General features: G+C 42.6%; 1 pseudogene; it reads right to left on the reverse strand.

The window, feature by feature from the left end:
* Positions 1-5,472: 5,472 nt before the first annotated feature.
* LOC117084951 lies at positions 5,473-7,106 on the reverse strand (annotated as a pseudogene).
* Between the last annotated feature and the right edge of the window lie 203 nt (positions 7,107-7,309).

Raw genomic sequence — 7,309 nt, forward strand, 5'->3', positions numbered from 1 at the left:
CTAATTCATGTGTCCGCATAAATGGCACCTCTTCAAGGAAGCCTTCCCTTAACCACCCTCATAAAATAACCACCTCTTCCCATCAGATTCTACCTTTATATTTGATTTTATTTTCTTCATTCATTTATCATTATCCAAAGCTTGACATTTTTGTTAATTTATCTTCCCACTAGCATGCAGGTGATGGTCTCCCTGTTCACTTCTGTATTCCCAGGTCCTAGACCAACGCACTGGTTTTTGTTTGCTTAACCTATCAAGAACTGAGAGAGCTGCATAGAAATTTGCCACCTCCTATAGTGCTAACATTTTTTGCTGTATATAGCTTAAGTCCATTTTATTAGTTACAAACCGGATTAGAATTATTCTGTTTTTCTGGTGAATTCAACCTCTTATCAGTAGGTAATGACCTTTTTATTCTAATAATCTTTTTTGTCTTAAAATCTTTTTTCTGATATTAATATATGTATGTGAATTCTTTGTATTAAGATCTGCCTAGTATATGTTTTTCTATCTCTTATCTTCTACTGTTTTGCCTATATGTTTTCAGATTCTTGTATATGTCATACAGCTAGATTTTTCTTTTCATTTCAGTCTGACAAACTCTGTCTTTTAATTGGTAAATGTCATACATTTATGTTTACTGTGATTCTTGATATTGTTGGATTTGTTTATACACCTTACTTGTTTGTTTATATTTGCCTTGCTTTCTCTGAGCTACTATTTTTATAGCCCCAATTTTTTTTTTTTTTTTTTTTTTAGACGGAGTCTCCTTCTGTCGCCCAGGCTGGAGTGCAGTGGCAGGATCTCCACTCACTGCAAGCTCCACCTCCCAGGTTCACGCCATTCTCCTGCCTCAGCCTCCCCAGTAGCTGGGACTACAGGTGCCCGCCACCACGCCTGGCTAATTTTTTGTACTGTTAGTAGAGACGGGGTTTCACCATGTTAGCCAGGATGGTCTCCCTCTCTTGACCTCGTAATCTGCCTGCCTCGACCTCCCAAAGTGCTGGGATCACAGGTGTGAGCCACTGTGCCCGGCCTGTTTTTGCATTTTTAAAAAACTGCTTTTATGGTTAGATTTTTAAAATTCCATTTATTCCTTTTTTTTTTTTTTTTTGGAGACGGAGTCTCGCTCTGTCGCCCAGGCTGGAGTGCAGTGGCCGGATCTCAGCTCACTGCAAGCTCCGCCTCCCAAGTTTACGCCATTCTCCTGCCTCAGTCTCCCGAGTAGCTGGGATTACAGGCGCCGCCACCTCGCCCGGCTAGTTTTTTGTAGTTTTTTAGTAGAGACGGGGTTTCACCGTGTTAGCCAGGATGGTCTCGATCTCCTGACCTCGTGATCCGCCCGTCTTGGCCTCCCAAAGTGCTGGGATTACAGGCTTGAGCCACCGCGCCCGGCCTATTCATTTTTTTACAACTGTCCCTGCACTTTACAAGTGTCTAACTTAACAAAATGTAAAGGCAAACATATCTTAACCTTCCTTCCAAACGAAGCAATGATCTTAGAATAATTTTAATTACATTGACCCCTCCCCAAATGCCTACATGCTATTGTTATTGAAGGCATTAGTTCAAAACTTCACAAATCAGACCTTATTTTTCTAGACTGATTAATGTTTGTTTGGACTGACAAGCTTGTTCACCATTTTATTCACTCACCATTCTGTTTTGTACTTCAGACCATTCTTCTATGATAATTTCCTTTTTTAAAGTTCTGACTTAACAAAGCACTTATATTCCAGGTTTGGTTCTAAGTGCTTTATTTTATATTAGTTCATTTAATCCTCATAACAATTCCATGAAGTAAATACAATTATGGTGGCCGGGCGCGGGGGCTCAAGCCTGTAATCCCAGCACTTTGGGAGGCCGAGACGGGCGGATCACAAGGTCAGGAGATCGAGACCATCCTGGCTAACACGGTGAAACCCCGTCTCTACTAAAAAACTACAAAAAACTAGCCGGGCGAGGTGGCGGTGCCTGTAATCCCAGCTACCCGGGAGGCTGAGGCAGGAGAATGGCGTGAACCCGGGAGGCGGAGCTTGCAGAGAGCTGAGATCCGGCCACAGCACTCCAGCCTGGGTGACAGAGCGAGACTCTGTCTCAAAAAAAAAAAAAAAAAAAAAAAAATACAATTATGGTCAAAATTTTACAAGCGAGAAAAAACAAAAAGCACAGAGGTGTTAACTCACTTGTCCAGTGTTCCACAGCTAGCAAATAGTAGAACAGGGATTCACACCTATGGAGTCTCCAAAGTGCATATTCTTAAATCCTGTAAAATACTATCTCTCAACTACAGCCACACATCACTTAATGATGGGATACATTCTGAGAAAGGTGAAATGTGTCCTTAAGCGATTTCATCATTGTGCAGACCACAGAGTATACTTACACAAACCTAGATGGTATAGCCTACCACACATGGCATAGCCTACTGCTCCTAGGCTACAAACCTGTATAGCATATTACTGTACTGAATGGGTAACTGTAATACAGTAAGTATTTATATATCTAAACATAGAAAAGGTCCAGTAAAAATACAGTATTACAGGCTGAGTATCCTTAATCCTAAATGCTTAGGACAAGAAAATTTTGGTTTTGAATTTTTTTTATTTTGGAATATTTGCATGATACTTGGTGTTGAGCATCCCTAACCTGAAAATCCAAAGAAATGCTCCAAGGAACATTTCCTTTGAGTATCATGTTGGCACTCAAAAAATTTCAAATTTTGAAGCATTTTGGATTCTGGATTTTTGGATTAGCAATACTCAGCCAATATAATCTTATGGGACCACCATTGTATATGTGGTCTGTTATAGATCAAAACTTGGTCATGTAGTACATGACTATGTGTCATTTAGGAGTTTCATGCATATCTCTGAGCTAAACTCTCAATTATCACTTATCTTTAAATGTCTCTATTTCACTTTTGTTCTTAAAAGGTAGTCTGGGCAAGTACATAATTCTAGTTGACCATTATCTTTCGGCACTTGAAAGATATTATTCCATTAACTTCTGGTTTCCATCGATGCTGATAATCAATTCACTGTCATTTTCACTGCTGTTCTTTTGCAAGTGATCTGCCCTTTCTAGCTGCTTGTAAGATCTTATGAGTTCTGCCATTTCTTTATATAATATGTCATATATTTCCATTTATGTATCCTGCTTTCATTATGCTGTGATTCCTAGATCTGTTAATTCATTTTTTTCATCATTTTTGCAAAAATCACAGCACTATTTATCTAAATGATACCTCTCATTAGAACACTTCTTACCAGTGGGAGGTAAAGGGCAGGGATTGACTAGTAAGGGGCATAAGGGAACTTTCTGAAGAGCAGTATATATATAGATTTTTGATAGTTTGTGTTACACACTTGTAAAAATTGACCAAATGTTGCACTTAAGATCTGTGCATTTTATTATATGCACATTTTAAATACAAAAAAGCTATAAAACAATATTGAATACTAATGATGAACATAGTAAAATGTTTAGTGGTGATGTCTACAACTTACTCTGAAATGCATACAAAATAGAACTGATGGATGGATAAGTGGATACCTATATGATATAGTAAATATAACAAAATGTTCTAGAATTAATTGGTAAATGTAAAAGTTCACTCTATAATTCTTTCAACTTTTCTGTATGGTTGAACAATTTCACAAAATATTGGGGGGCAGGGAATATTGTCTCTTCTTTTTTCCTTCTTTTCTTTCTGAGATTTCAATTAGTCATATGTGTGACTTTCTTATCCAAGCTTCCATCTCTTAATATTGTTTTCATATTTTTACTTCCTTGCCTCTTCTTAGTATGCTCTGGGTAATTTTTAAAGATATCTTCTCATTTATTTTTTAAGAGACAAGGTCTCACTCTGTCACCCAAGCTGGAGTAATCATAGCACTCTGGCATAATCATAGCACTCTGAAGCCTCAAACTCCTGGGTTCAAGTCATGCTCTGCTTTAGCCTTTTGATAAGCTAGGACTACAGGCATGCACTACCATGCCCAGCTAATTTTTTTGTTTTTTTTTTGAGACGGAGTCTCACTCTGTCGCCCAGGCTGGAGTGCAATGGCCAGATCTCAGCTCACTGCAAGCTCCGCCTCCTGGGTTCACGCCATTCTCCTGCCTCAGCCTCCCAAGTAGCTGGGACTACAGGCGCCCGCCACCTTGCCTGGCAAGCTTTTTGTATTCTTTAGTAGAGACGGGGTTTCACCATGTTAGCCAGGATGGTCTCGATCTCCTGACCTCGTGATCCGCCCGTCTCGGCCTCCCAAAGTGCTCGGATTACAGGCTTGAGCCACCGTGCCCGGCCCATGCCCAGCTAATTTTTAACTTTTTTTGGTAGAGACAGGGTCTCACCATGTCCAAGTTGGTCTCGAACTCCTAGCCTCAAGTGATCGTCTTACCTCGGCCTCTCAAAGTGCTGGGATTATAGGCATGAGCCACTGCAGTGGCTTCATTTATTAATTCTCTCTTCATCTGTATCAAATTTGCTCTTTAACCTTTCCATTGAGTCTTGTTATTCTAACAATTATATTTTATATTTCTAGAGCATCTCCCCATCTCCCACCTACCTTCCAACCTGTCTGTTCATTCCTGGTAATCTCTTGCTCATCTTTATAACATCCTTTACCTTTTAAAACATTTGGAACACAGAAATTCTATACTTTTCATGTCTGTCAATTCCACTACCTATAGTTCTTAGAGTTGCACATCTATTGAAGGTTATTTCTGCAGACACTCATAGCAGTTTGGCTTTCCGGTATATTTTTCTCTGTGTGCTACAGCTTGAATAGCTTCTATTGCTATGCTGCAAGGTCACCAATTTTTCTTCTACATTAAATTTGCTTTAAACTCCTACAGTGATTTAAATTTTTTTCAGATATTACATAAGTATAAAAGTTACATTTGTTTTTCATATCTTCAACTTTTCTTATGTTCATGTTTTCTTGTAAATTCTTAGTTATATTAGTAACAGCTGTTTTAATGGCTTTTTTTTCCCCGCTAATTCCATGATCTCTGTCATTTCTGATCCTGTTTCTATTGACTGATTTTTCTTCTGGTATGGATCACATTTTGTTGAATCTTCATGTGTCTAGTAATTTTTTATTGTATAGCGGTAAATGTTACATTGCTTAGTATCTTGATGTTGTGAGGTTGTTTCCTTCTTTTTTTTTTTTTTTTTTTTGAGGCGGAGTCTCGCTCTGTCACCCAGGCTGGAGTGCAGTGGCCGGATCTCAGCTCACTGCAAGCTCCGCCTCCCGGGTTTACGCCATTCTCCTGCCTCAGCCTCCCGAGTAGCTGGGACTACAGGCGCCCGCCACGTCGCCCGGCTAGTTTTTGTATTTTTAGTAGAGACGGGGTTTCACCGTGTTAGCCAGGATGGTCTCGATCTCCTGACCTCGTGATCCGCCCGTCTCGGCCTCCCAAAGTGCTGGGATTACAGGCTTGAGCCACCGCGCCCGGCCATTTCCTTCTTTTACACAGTGTTGAATCCTGTTTTGCGGGGCAGTTTTTTATTTTTTTTGAAATAGAAGTCATTACTGGTGACATGCCGGATGCCACAGATGGTAGCATTCTGCCTCATGTATGTCTTGAGCAGTGTGTGCACCTTCTCAGCTCTCCAGAAGGTCGGGTGGGTCAGTAGGTCCATGATGCAGGTCCCCATTGTGTCAGGCCCCTGCTGCCCACGAGCTCGTCACAGATCCAGCTATGGCTGGGGCTCAGCAGGCTACCTGAGTAGATGCAGCTGTCGCAGATCATCACCACTCCTGCGTAGTGCTTCGAAATTGGCTGGTTCACGTGCACACAAAGGCAGGTAGCAAATGCAGCACGTTCCCCACCAGGCTCATCAGCTGCAGGCAGTAGCACAAGGCCATCACCATCCAAAAGGCATCCACTGATGTTGCTGTGTTCTTGCAAACCACGTTCTTCCCAATAACCTAATGGACTGTGTATTAGCCCATTCTCACACTGCTATAAAGAAATACCCGAGACTGGGTAATTTATTTATTTTTTCAAGATGGAGTCTTGCTTGCTCTGTCGCCCAGGCTGGAGTGCAGTGGCACGATCTCGGCTCACTGCAACCTCTGCCTCCCGAGTTCAAGCGATTCTCCTGCCTCAGCCTCCCAAGTAGCTGGGACTAAGGCGTGCACGACCACGCCTGGCTAATTTTTGTATTTTTAGAAGAGATGGGGTTTCGCTATTATTAGTCAGGCTGGTCTTGAACTCCTGACCTCGTGATCCACCCACCTCGGCCTCCCAAAGTGCTGGGATTACAGGCGTGAGCCACCGCACCTGGCCCAAGACTGGGTAATTTATAAAGGAAAGAAGTTTAATTGACTCACAGTTCCACGTGGCTGGGGAGGGCTCAGGAAACTTACAATCATGGCCAGAAGGTGAAGGGGAAGCAAGGACCTTCTTCACTTGGTGGCAGGAAAGACAAGGGCAAGCAGGGGAAATGCCAGAAGCTTATAAAACCATCAGCTCTCATGAGAATTCACTCCCTATCATGAAAGCAGCATGGGAGAAACAGCCCCTAGGATCCAATCACCTCCTACTGGGTCCCTCCTTCCACACATGTGGATTATGGGGATTATCATTCAAGGTGAGATGTGGGTGGGGACAGGAACCCAAACCATATCATACCAAGATGGATTCTGTTCACACAGGCTCAGGGGGAGAACTTATCTGGCCAGCTTGCAGCAGAAACAATCATAGACACAGATAATAAATCTAGAGCCTTGACATGTATCTGCTGGGTGAGTGGAGGGGAGATGCTGATGCACACCAGATCCATATCTTGGTGCAGCAAGATGTCATTGGTCCAGCTGACACAGAAGCAGCAAGCTGCTTTGCCTCCTCCTCAGTCTTTCCCCAAAGGGTCTCACCAGTGAACCCTTCTGCCCTCAGCAGCGAGAGCAGAACCTGGGCGGAGCTGCCAGTCCCAAACAGGCCCACTCCTGGAAGCATCTTCATCCTGGCCTCTCTCTTCACCAATTCATCTCCTCACAGGAACCTCCTGCATGGCTATGACCTTCCCAATGTTCTGGTCAAATATAGCTTCTGGCACACTGGCATCACCCACCCTGTATTACATTGGAGACCATGGGTCCGGATGGGTCTCCATGGCCACCCATCTGCCTTCAGGGAGGCTGGTGGGGATGCGAGAGCCCGGAATCCAGCCTGCCACCATTGGGAATATGCAGCCTGGTTTCTAAAGAATGGGAAGCTGTGGAAAGGGTGCTACTTATTTTTGTATGTTGATTTGTATCCTGCAACTTTACAGAATTTATCAGTTCTAATACTTTTC

Source organism: Trachypithecus francoisi, unplaced genomic scaffold (assembly GCF_009764315.1).
Source record: "Trachypithecus francoisi isolate TF-2019V2 unplaced genomic scaffold, Tfra_2.0 Lachesis_group1, whole genome shotgun sequence".
In the NCBI taxonomy this organism is placed as follows: domain Eukaryota; kingdom Metazoa; phylum Chordata; class Mammalia; order Primates; family Cercopithecidae; genus Trachypithecus; species Trachypithecus francoisi.